The 12,380-nt window shown below is 41.7% G+C and overlaps 1 protein-coding gene across 1 annotated transcript in view; it reads right to left on the bottom strand.

Annotated features, from left to right (window-relative positions):
• Positions 1–12,380, bottom strand: part of SH2B3 (SH2B adaptor protein 3) — a 503,879-nt gene that overhangs the window by 486,920 nt on the left and 4,579 nt on the right. The window lies entirely within an intron of this gene.

Here is a 12,380-nt window from a genome sequence, read left to right as displayed (position 1 = left end):
CTGTCGATATTGCTTCAGATGGCGGTCTCCCTGCTGGAATCCCTTGGCTACATTATCAACCAACAGAAGTCGGTCCTTAGACCCACGTAGTCTCTGGTGTTCCTGGGTTTCCAGGTAGACTCTGTTCAGGCCACTCTCAGCCTTCCGCCCAGGAAGTTGAACAAGATCAGACACGAAGTACATCGGACGGCAGCCAGACCAACCACCTTCTTGCTGCTAGATAGCGAGAGTGGTGGGCTTGGTGTCATCCTCCTTCCAGGCAATCTTTCGGGGTCCTCTCCACAATCGGGCCCAGCAATGTGTTCTACCTTCAGAAAGGTCTCATGCATACTCAAGTGGTCCCTCTAACAGGCAAGGCCAAGGAAGAGATACAGTGGTGGGTAAATCCAATGGAGGCCTGGAACGGCTGGGCAATATTCGGCATTCTCCCAGACCTGGTAATAGTGGCCAGTGGCATGGGTTGGGGGGTGGGAATGTGGGGAGTTCTCCACCAGAGGTCTTTGGTCCTCTCACGAAAGGTCTCTGTAAATCAACTGTCTCAAACCTCTAACGGGTTCCTTCGCAGTCTGCTATTGAACAAAGGATCAAACGAAGTGCCAAGCCCTCCTAAAGATGAACAACGTGGCAGCAGTGAGATACATAAATGATCTAGGGGGCAGTCGCACCAAGATCTTCTCTGATCTTGATAGAGATTTGAGGAAATTGGCAAGTAAATCAGGCCTCAGTGATGGCTGAACATCTCCTAAGAGAATCCAAACAGGTGGCAGACTGGCACTCGTACCATCTGAAAGACGTGAGCCTCTGGCATTTGAACCCATCGGTGTTACAAGCCGAATGGGGTCCATTTTAGGGGATCTCTTTGTATCGCACCTGAACCATCACCTTCCCAGGTATTTCAGCTGGCGCACGACCCCCAAGGGGCAGCCACAGATGCCTTTCTCCAAAATTGGTCCCTGAAACAGGGATATGCCTTTCCCCCCCAGTCTGGAAATCGCATGTCTGGTATACAGTTCTACTGGAACTTTCTTGGGATTTTCCAATCCTTCTACCCCTCTTTCTGGATCTCCTTTGGGATCCCAAGGTGAATCGCCACTAACTGGTAATGGAAAGCTCCCTTCTCCTCATGGCATGGAGGATTACAGGGAATGCTATAAAGTCCCATGGCTTTTGGGCAACGCTGCGTCGCTCCTCTCCAAGTCATGGGCTGACAGTACCGTCAAACAGTACAGATCCGCATGGTCTTGATGGTTGGGCTGGTGTCACCAACGACACCTGGATCCAGTGGGGGCCAACGTTGTCCATATCCTAAATTGCTTAGCCTTCTTGGCCACTGAGGGCCTAGCTTACAGGGCTATCAACACTTTCAGGTCAGCAATATTGGCGTACCATACAGCGATAGGAGATAGCCTTGCGGGGGAGCACCCTTTGGTAAGGAAACTCCTGAGTGGCATTCGGTTATCCCTCCCCCAGGAGCCTAGATATTCAACCCTATGAGACATTAATAAAGTCTTTAACCTTTTGACTTAGCAGTCCAATAAGTACCTTTCAAGGAAGGAACTCTCGGCCAAACTGGCCATCGCAGGGCAGCAAAAAGACGCAGGAATCACCAGCAGCAGCCCACCGCTCTTAACCCGCAGCTGCCGGGCAGCAAAAGTAGGGGCCGCCATGGCAAAAGCTCTAGCTATCCATCCCGGTACCGGCGGCAGGGAAGGTCAAAGGCTCGGCGTGCTCACACGCGGGACCCACATCGGTGTCCATTTTATAACCGCTGGTACTGTTGCTAGCAACTCTAGACAATAGGATAGGTCACTGACCTGAGAACGTGGTACGTAGAGTGCACTTGACCGCGTAGTGTAGATAGTTTTCACTCTGATCCTGAGGAAGTGCCCAGATCCCCCTGACATTAGAGGCACAAAACATGTAGATCAACTGAGAGTAGGGCTACATGACTAGACACATTGGATCTAGTGCACTGCCACTCTATATATATATATTTTTAATCAGGTGGTTTACCTTACGAATAAAATAATTGTTAGGACTAACTGACCTGTTTTAATCCACTTTCCTTTACATCTACACACACTAGGCCCCTCACCCCCACTGCACCCACCGGCAGGAACAAAAGATCCCTGCTAAAGAGCCCCGGTTTGGGAGCCCGTCAGGTACTGCAGCGTCGACCTGACAAGGGGCAGGCTCATATGATGAAGCAGGACACCTAGCTTGCTGGGTGTGTGAGAGCCCTAGTTCCGCAAAGGGGATTCCCCCCTCCCTCCCCTTTCTCTTAATAGGTGTGTGGTTACCTTTGACCACCCTCACCTTTGACCACCCTCACCTTATAGTATCTCCTCTCCTTGTCTCTCGCTTCTGAGGAACTTCGTACCTTTTTGCATATAGTCTTCTGGGGTTTGTACATTGGACCTCGTTAAACTAGCCCCCCCTCGTCCCCTCATTTGGACATTAAAAGCTCTAGCTATGCCACTGGGTAAAGGTCTATAATACAAATCATAAAGATCAGTATTATTTTTTTTATAATTGCCCTAATCTTGAAAACTAATAAATCACCCAAATAGTCTCTCCTGGCTCTACCAAACAGATTTTAAGAAGAGCATTAAATCACCAAAGAATGTATTATTTTCCATATTCTGGAGAGTCTGGGCTAGGACATTAAAGTGACGTATTGCAATTGCCAACAGCTCTATAATGTCTTTTTTTTTTATTTTTTTTTTAAACAATTAAAATGGGGGATAAGGGATATCCGGGCCTGGCTCCATGTATGTTAATAATTAAACTGGCTTCAGAATTTCTATACAAATTATTGAAAAGTTTAATTAACTGTTTGAGAGAGCAAAATTTCCTTAAGGTATAAAAATAGAGTGCGCCATGATGCCAGATCAAAGACTCTCTCCGCATACAATTAAAAAAATAAAAATAATTTAAATTAAAAAAAGAGCAATACATTAAATATTAAAATCAAAAGCTTCAATGATGTACTTTGTATTAACATACAATTCAATTCATGTTCTTTATTAAAGCTACTCTGCTCATTATGGATAAGAGTACAGACCATAATACTAATTCTATTTGCAATTCAATTTGCTGGAATCTTATAATCCGTATTCAGTTAACTTATAGGGCGATAAGAATTAGGATCTTCTGAATTTTTTCACCTTTTTTCAAAAATGTTACTTCTCCTGCTAAAATATAATTTGACATTTTTTTTTTTAACAGATTTTGCCAAGTAGCACATATAGAGCAGAGCTCTGTACCCCAGAAACTTCTGCATAAGAAACGTATATCATGACTTGACTGTTTATATGAGCAAAGCAAGGAAAAATGAAGAGCAATACAAATGAAAAACCTACAAAATAACCATAACTCCACAAACCCACCCCCCATCGCACTAACGTCCACTCCAGAGCAGCACATTAACAGAAAAAGTACCTCCTGCGAAAAATATCATCTGTCATTGCACGAGACTATGTCCTACATCAAGAAAATAGAATAATTTGACATTTTTAATAAGTTACCATTAAATCCCGAATGGAAAGATTTAAAAAAATTCTATCCGGAAACCATCTTCCCCACAGGCTTTGCAATTTTGTAAATTTAAAATCACTACATCTAATTCCTCTAATGAAAAAGGCTATATCAACAAAGATACAGCTGAACTTGTAAGGGCGGGGGAAGTCAGAGTATGAAATAAATTCCTCTAATTAAGGGAAATCAAATGCTTTAATATTGGTGTAGATCTGTTTGTAATCTCTTTTTCAAGTTTCAATTCGCAACCCCAGTGACATCAATTGGAGATAGAACTGCCTTAATAGCGCTTCCAGTAGACTATTCCAGTGCTTGCCACAACAAAAATCTACCACACAATTCACTTTTCTCATAAATCATCTGAAGACAGGTGGTATTACTTAAGTAGATTTTCTAATAATATTAGTTTGAGATTCTTCTTTGCATGTTTTAATTGAATTCCATTAATATGGGCCTTAATAACTTTATAACTCTCATGCACCCTCAAGACCTCCAATTCCACATTTTTTTTTTTTTTTTTTTTTTTTTTTAGAGTTTGGTCTTTAGAACTCAGAACAATATCTTGGCCTATTTTTTGGCCTCTCATTATTGATTTGAATGCATCTCAAATCGTGCCAAATTCAGGACAAACTGGTAAATATCTATTATGCTCAGATGTGCCAATGAGTTTCTGGAATTGTAAAGTTACCAAAGATGGACTCCTAGCTCAAACACCTGAATGTAAACTTGTTGAATGTCAATATTGCACTGAGGCTATTCATAAATTTGGTGCTGATCTGGACCTCACGGACCAACGCTAGATGCCACTTTCTTAAAGATAATAAATAGACCATGTTTATGGACAAGATGCACATGTTCGTACGAATTTGGCTGCCTTTCAAGAAAGACTTCAAGAAGGATTGGGCAAGCGTGAACCCAACCACCACTTTGCCTAACCCACTATAATGAGCCCATTTAGAGGGATTCTCATCAACATATAGCGAATTGGAGGGGGAGGAAGACGAGTCTTTGAGAGATGGTCGCTGAAAGTGCCTTTGTGGAACAACAGCTTACTTTCATAATGGTCCTCCCTAGAACTGTGCCGTAAGATGAAATGTATTGCTTTGTTGCTAATGTGTTGCTACTACCCCTTTCGTTTTTGTTCTCCTCTTTCGTTCACCTGGGGCTGCGATCACCCTATACTCCCCTTCACCCCTACCCTTCCTCTCTCCCCTTTTCTTTATAAAAATTAAAGATTTTTATTTTTTATTTAAAAAGTTAATAAATAGATTAATGGTTTTAATGGTTATAAGGTTTCATTGAATCCCTTCCTCTGCCACTGAATAGCGCAATCAATTGACGCACAAGGTCATGTCAGAACCATGGCATCACTGAAATGACATGCCAAGAATAAATCAATAGCACTGGCTGTAAGAAAATAAAAATTTATTACTTGATTACGAAGCAAAGCTCTATGGAAAAAAAAAATAGAGAGAAGTGGCTTTGACACTCATTTCAGTCTAGTGAGCCAGTGCTGCTCCAGAATCCAGACAACCCTGGAAGCAAATCATCAAGCCACAATTTAACAAACCATTGTTTGCACTAAACTTCTATTCCCTCGCCCCCACATCACCGAAGCTTCTCTAAACCAGCAGTGCACCTCCTGCATCATGTTTAATATACAACGGCCAGAACTAAAATGTAAACGGGCACCACCCCACTTGAAAAAATCTCGACTGGCTCCACGTTACAGCCAGAATCTCATTCAGAATCAGGCAAAGAGCACACCCCTTGGTGCCTTTCCCCAAATACTACATAAGGAAGATACAGACCAACACAAGCCACCAAGACAACCACTGTCCACAACAACGATGACCTCAGAATCCTGGTATCTGCCCTGGGGGTACATTGTTCTTGGTTTTGGTGCTCATGTAATTAAAAGGGAAAGGAATTTCACCACCTTCCGGTGACAAGCCCTCCTCTTTCACCCTGCAGCAAACAGGTGATGAATGACAGGTTCCAAATACCTACCAATCTATAGCAGGAGGTCGCAGCCATGAAGCAGCTCGAGCTCTACGAGAAATATAAGTAAGGCTCAAGTTAGGGAGACAGCAGTAGCTACCACTGTAAAACATCACAAATCGGTTCAGGCAAGTAAGAAGGGCAGACTAAATGAAACCTGCACTGCAGCTTACAAATGAAATCTGCGGCTTCAGTGTTCAAAACCACGGATTAAAAAGTGGGGCGCATAATGAAACGCCCTCCTCGTTTTATTTTTTGTAATCCAATGCTTGTGTTGCCACTTGCCTTTTATAACTACCTTGGCCCCCGTCTCAAATTAAACTGTATGGGCCTCTTCACGTGCCCTGCCTCAAAACCCAGCCAAAACGTACAGAGGAGAAATCACACAGTAACATTCACACAGGTACTACTTATATGTCAATTTATTCTCAACAGATTTTTCAAACGGGAAGTACCCCAGGTAAACCGCAGGGCCATCAGAAGGAGAAACCTGTGGGTTTTGCTGTAGAACACATATACTTCAATAGTGCATCTTTATTAAATAAAATACTGCCGTATATGCTGTATCAGATTTATATTTAAAGCTTGTAATTTGTATCATTCTGTAAATAAAAATATTTTACTACCAAATTTCTTTCTCCAAGAGTGAGAATGATCTCATATGTATTTAAAATAAGACCAGAAAAATTATACAGGCAGGTGTGCTACACACATTACAAACTCGTTCTGCCCTGGTTGGTTTTTCAAAAACACCACAGGCCTGTTGGGAAACAGACAGATCTCTTGTACTGAGTCAGTCAGTCTTTGAACACAGCCTACCTTTCTACTGCACGTCTGAAAAGATCAGGAGCGTTCACATTTTTTAAATACCCTTTGGCTGCAGACAAAATAAGATGCCACAAAGTGGGGGATATGTTTTTTGACACTGGGCAACATAAGATGCCTGACTAGACCAGGAAAAGTCAATCTTGAAAAGATATTAATAGTTCAAACAAAATGCGATAATTTTTGCCAGATACGTACACCCTTCTAATGCCAAGGGCTGACTCACTCCTGGAAATTCAGAGTTTGTAAAAAGCAAGTCGTACTTCCTCACTGAAAAATCTCTTCCGAATCGCTAGCCCGACATCCAAATGCATATGAAAAGAGTTGCCTAATTGTGTGCCGTCTCTTTTAGTGATACAATTCACAAATAATCTGAAATGGAGAGGGGGACCTTCCTTCAATTAAAAAGCATTGGCAAAGACATTAGTTCTGGCTTCCATTTTCGGTCCTAGCTAAAACATTAAAGAAGAGTCTACTGGCGCGAAAAAAAACAATGATTTTCTGAATACAATTTATCTATCAGATAAATAATTTGATAAGTGATGTTTATGAGTAGCTTTTAGATGTAAAATAGTCACTTCTGCTGTCAGAACTAGCACTCGACAAGAAGCAGAATGTGCACCAAGCAGCCAATAACAAAGTAAAAACAACAACAAAAAACACATCTTTTCTAGGCGAAACCAAAAAGCCCATTCAATGTATATTTTAAACTACTGGTAACAAAAGTCCGTAGACACGGTTGGTAACCCCACCCATACCATGCGCAGAGACATTATCTAGGTTTGGCTTTAAAAGCCACCAACACTCTGCACTTTGGAACCTGTGAGCCCATCCTTCTATTCAGGGCCACTGGAATTTTGCGATTCTAGGCCTCAATGTTTCTGTTTATGGTAGGTTTACCCCCCACATTCAACCTAAGCCAATTTCAGCAACATAATTTACAGGTTACAAAATTAAAATTTTACTTCTGGCTCAAATCTATACAACGTTATAACAAAAACAAATCACAAGCGGTGACGTGCAGACGCTTTGCAGACATTAAGTGGTGGTCACCCTTCAGTTGCTGGTTGCAAAAGTCAAGTTTTAAACTGATACATCTGAGTTGAAACATTGGCCCACACAGCGCTGCGTGTCAAAATCAAACAATTATGAAACAGTACTGCCAAAAACGTTGCCACTTTCTGTGGCATTAATTTGGCTGTTTTGCCACATAATTTGGTTGGCAGTTGCTGCATAATTCCAGTGACCCTGCCTATAATGGACAAAACAAGGCAAGTGGAGATAACTCAGACAAATTAGTACTCTTGTTAGAGAAATACAAAAACTCAGAAGAATCGGTATCTCAATAACGTCTTGGAGACAAAGCAGTCTGTAATTTAGTCCCAAACCCTTCAATCGGACACAGCCCATCCATTATTAAAAAGAACACGTAACCATTAGAACAAGATACACTACAAACTGAACAACACGATAATTAGGGTTTTAAAAATGTTGTGAACAAACGCAAGCTCAAGAAATTAATAAAAATCAGAGTCTTACAACGGACAATACTTTGCTAATCTAATTTAACCAAGATAATGCATTTTGGCTGTGTAAATCCAGATTATGTTTGGACTATGTGTCAATTTCGAGACCAAGATAAGTATATTACATAACTTGGTCTAGCCTGTTGTTGCCCAAAGTTAAATTAGCTTCAACACTGGGGGTAAAAATAAATAAAATCACAGGCAGGAGTGACTGCAACCACTCAAACCAGTAAGAGTTGCAAACAATTACAGAGGTGGGCAAATCTACCCCACAATCAGGCTTTAAAAACCAAATTACTTCCAGTTCTCCTATACACCGAAATATTTTTTTAAGAAGCAGAATATAACAAATCTAGACAGAGTATTTGTCAAACTGGAATGACAAATCTTTATTTTAAGATATTCATCTCCTCACCATCGCTTGAGACTACAACTGGGTTTCACACATTGAGAAGTCTAAAAATTCCATACATTTGCTAAACTATTTCTGTGAGTGTCACTGGGCGGATACTGCAACATTAAAAAAAATAACTTAAAAGAAGAGCTGGAGTTACCCCTAAGAGCAGGCTTTATGATTATGGATTACGATCTTAAACACAGTTACTAAAAACTCGAATCTTCCCCCAAATATAATTTGATCACCGCAGGACAAAAGGACCGGTATGATTAAGAAAAGCATGATAGATATATTATACATAAAAAAGTCAAGACATTGAACCCACTTATAAACATAAGAACTCCAATTATATTATAAATACCTATAAAAGACATAGGCAAGCCTATTTGGACACCAGCTCGGACGTGTCAATCAAGAATGCATTTCTGAGCTTAAGACTGCTATATATTCCCTTTTTTGCAAATTGAAGGATCTTGGTTACACTCCTCCAACAGGGTCTGTGTAAACGGCCCATGGAAACAATTGAGCACATCTTCTCCCTCTGCCCTGATCTAACGTCACTGAGGAATAGGTACTTGAAACCAATGTTTCTATTGAATGGGTGTGAGGAAAGTTGAAGAAGTTGTGCTACCAAGGGTCATCTAACAGACTCAGCTGCACAACGACATTTTCAACTGCAGACGTTTCAAGTGTACAGAACAAGAACAGTTAATCGGCACAGAACAAAAGTATACTAAGCAGAAAGGTAGTAGTGTACCCAGATTGGGAATGGACCGCACATCAATTAAATGTCCAAACAATAAAGTAGAGACGAAAGTAAAAATTCAAAATGTCAATGGGTGCTTTAAGCCAGAAGCACTTACTACCAAGAAGTGCGATAGGCAGCGTGAAAACACGGATGCCAAGAATTATCAAAAAGATTTGGCTTAAACAGCACTCCCAATTATAACAAGCTAGGTCAATTCCACTATAAATACATCACAGACCAGTAGCAGAGTTAGAATGTCAATCAAAGTTCATAATTAAAAAAAAATGTTTGCAGGATATTCACAAAAATACGGCGAGGATGAAATGACGATCCAACTAGGTGCCAATACAGTCGATGAATTTTAATGATCTTCAATGCATGTGGTGTGTCTCGTACACCACATGCATTGAAGATCATTAAAATTCATCGACTGTATTGGAACCTAGTTGGATCGTCATTTCATCCTCGCCGTATTTTTGTGAATATCCTGCAAACATTTTTTTTGAATTATGAACTTTGATTGACATTCTAACTCTGCTACTGGTCTGGGATGTATTTATAGTGGAATTGACCTAGCTTGTTATAATTGGGAGTGCTGTTTAAGCCAAATCTTTTTGACAGAACAAAAGTACTTTTGCCGATCAAAAGTCGTTTATATCTTTTTTAAGTTGTTTAGAATTGAAAGTTGTATTATGAGCATTTTATTTTGCTCTTTGTACATTTTGTAATGGTTTTGATTCATTGACACAGTAAATTAGTTATCTCCAAAACAAAACTTCAAGGCCTAGCGCGGCTGGACAGAAAGAGGGGCTCTGCAACAGGAGCAGCTCCGAGTGAGTGCGTGCCCCCTGCAGCTCTGAAGGCCGGGGCGGTCCTGTGAAGCTCCTAGTTTGGTGTCGAGACAGTGGGCATCGAAGAAGGATGAGAAAGCGCGTGCCCTCAAAGGAACAATGCTCCCAGTGATTCTCTCGGAGTCATCTCACCTTGCAAACAAACACTGACCAAGGAAACGTCACCGGGGAAATGTAAACACCTTTGTATGGCGGTCAGGGAGCCGGCAGTATATTTCGGATTGTCGCTTGTTAATTAACGCCTCGCCCAGGGCTGTAGTGGGGAGTTAATACGTGTGAACAGACTCACTAGTCTCTGTAACCCGAGCTACCAGCATGTGTGTGTTCCTCCTCACAATTACAGAGTAGGGGTTTAAAGAGCCCCAGCACCATCATTTAAAGGGGCCCGTGTCGCAATAGAGTCGGGCCAAAAAGTGTCACCGCGTCAGAATCAACATGGAGCTCTTTTCACAGTAAGAGAGTCCTGCCCAAAAGTCACCTGTGTTCCTGTCACACAGCAGAGAAGTGTCCCCATATCGCAGCAGTTCAAGGATAAATCCTTAGGTCCCCGCAACATTTACATAGTCAGGTCTAAAAGTGCCCTTGGGTCACAACTACAAAGTGAAGCCAAGTGCCCCTATATCACAATTACGCTGCCCAGCTCAAGGGTTACAATCAAAGGGATAGTCTAAAAGTGCCCCTGTGTTACAATCCAAAAGCGTGGTCTAAAAGTGCTAATATGGTACAATAAAAAAAAAACGCCCCAAAGTGCCCCCACGTCACAATAGACGGTCAAGCCAATGAGTTCCCCTGCATCACAATTACAGACCAACTCCAAATGTCACCACATTACAATGTCAAATCTAAAAGCGTCCCTATTTCACAAGTAAAGTCTATGGCCTAAAAGTTTCCCTGCATCACAATTAAGGTGTCAGGGTTAAAGTGCTCTGTATTACTGCTAATAAGCCCAGCTTAAAATAGCCCTCTCTTCACAGGTACAAAGCGAAGCTGAAAAATGTACCCACATTACAGTTAAAGAGCGAGGCTAATTTCCTAGTGACGAAAAACAGAACAAGGCAAAAAGCAGAAGGGTGTTAACAGTGTAACTAGACTGGGAAAATTCAGTATTTCTCACGGTGAAACACAAACTACAGATTCTGTGAACGCAACGGATTTGTGCCTATACAAGTATGACAAGAGCACATGGGACGATAAAGGAAGATAACATAAGGTAAGGAAGCATAAAATAGACAAATCTAAAAGTAACAAAAGAAGTCAACATAACATAAGAAACGACAGTGTTAACATGACATAGCGTATATATTAATTCATATTGCAACAGTATAAAGCGTGCAACAAGGCATCGGGCATTTCTTATCGCATTATATGTCACAACGTACGGCAGATCAACACATAACGACCTCATCAGCTTAGCATTTGCCAACACTGGCCTAGGTGTGGCCCAACCCTGCAACACTTTCAGGATTTCCACGAGACAACGTCTCTCAAAGGAAATATTCTGCATCGCTCTCCTGAACCTTTGGCGTGGATTCGTATTTTGTAGCCAAAAAGTCAGTCTGGGCACTCGTGAAGTCTGCTCAAATCACACAAGACAGTAGGGAGGTTGCAGCGTAACTGGCACTGAAAGAGAATTCCAAATATATATACACACAGCGGCAGGAGCACTAACCATATCAGGGTTCATTAAACATCGAGTGCTTGGAAGCTGCAGTGACCGACAGAGCACGTAAGCGTCACGAGAACACACAGCACAGCGGAACCACAAGAGCTGCTTCCTGTGCAGAATACACGATTAGCAGCCAGCCGCACACCCCCACAACAGCCCCCGCCGGTGGGGGAGGGAAGGCAGCTCAGATATCCAAGGATATTATTCATCTATAAAAAGAAATGGTTTCGCTCTCTGCCTCGTGCACAGCAGCACGTTGTGGCGAATACACTTCTTTTTTGAACGTTCAACCCACTGTATTCACATATTTTCATTAATCATAAAAAGCATAGCGTTAAAAAAGTTACAATGCAAACTCCAAGTACAGGCTGTGCAATAGAAAGGGTACGACAATTATTTCTTCAATTTAGAAACCTAATGGATAAGTCTAGCAGCTCAACACCCCAAAATATAAAATACTAATTCGGAGTAAAAATTGAAACCGAGCACCACCAAAAACTGTGGGGTCTTGAAGCGTCTTTCTGATTCTAAAGGTCCCCCTCTTCACTTTAACGCTGCAGCCAAGCATCGTCATCAAATCAAAGTAAGTCAAAGATGCCAAGCATCCCAGGGCCTCCTGCAGCCAAGCATCGTCATCAAATCAAAGTAAGTCAAAGATGCCAAGCATCCCAGGGCCTCCTTCAGCCAGTCGATGGTTTATAGCCATCAACACTTTGCATGCTGAGGCCCGTTGGGAGATTTGTTACAAGTATGTTAGTTGCATGTATACAGCAATCGTACACTAAAAGCTTCGTCGCGGTAGGATGCCACTTGAAACAGAACTAGGTGA

This window comes from Triturus cristatus, chromosome 11, assembly GCF_964204655.1.
Source record: "Triturus cristatus chromosome 11, aTriCri1.1, whole genome shotgun sequence".
Taxonomy (NCBI): Eukaryota; Metazoa; Chordata; class Amphibia; order Caudata; family Salamandridae; genus Triturus; species Triturus cristatus.
Note: the sequence above shows the minus strand (reverse complement) of the source record. Positions and strands in the feature narration are given on the sequence as shown.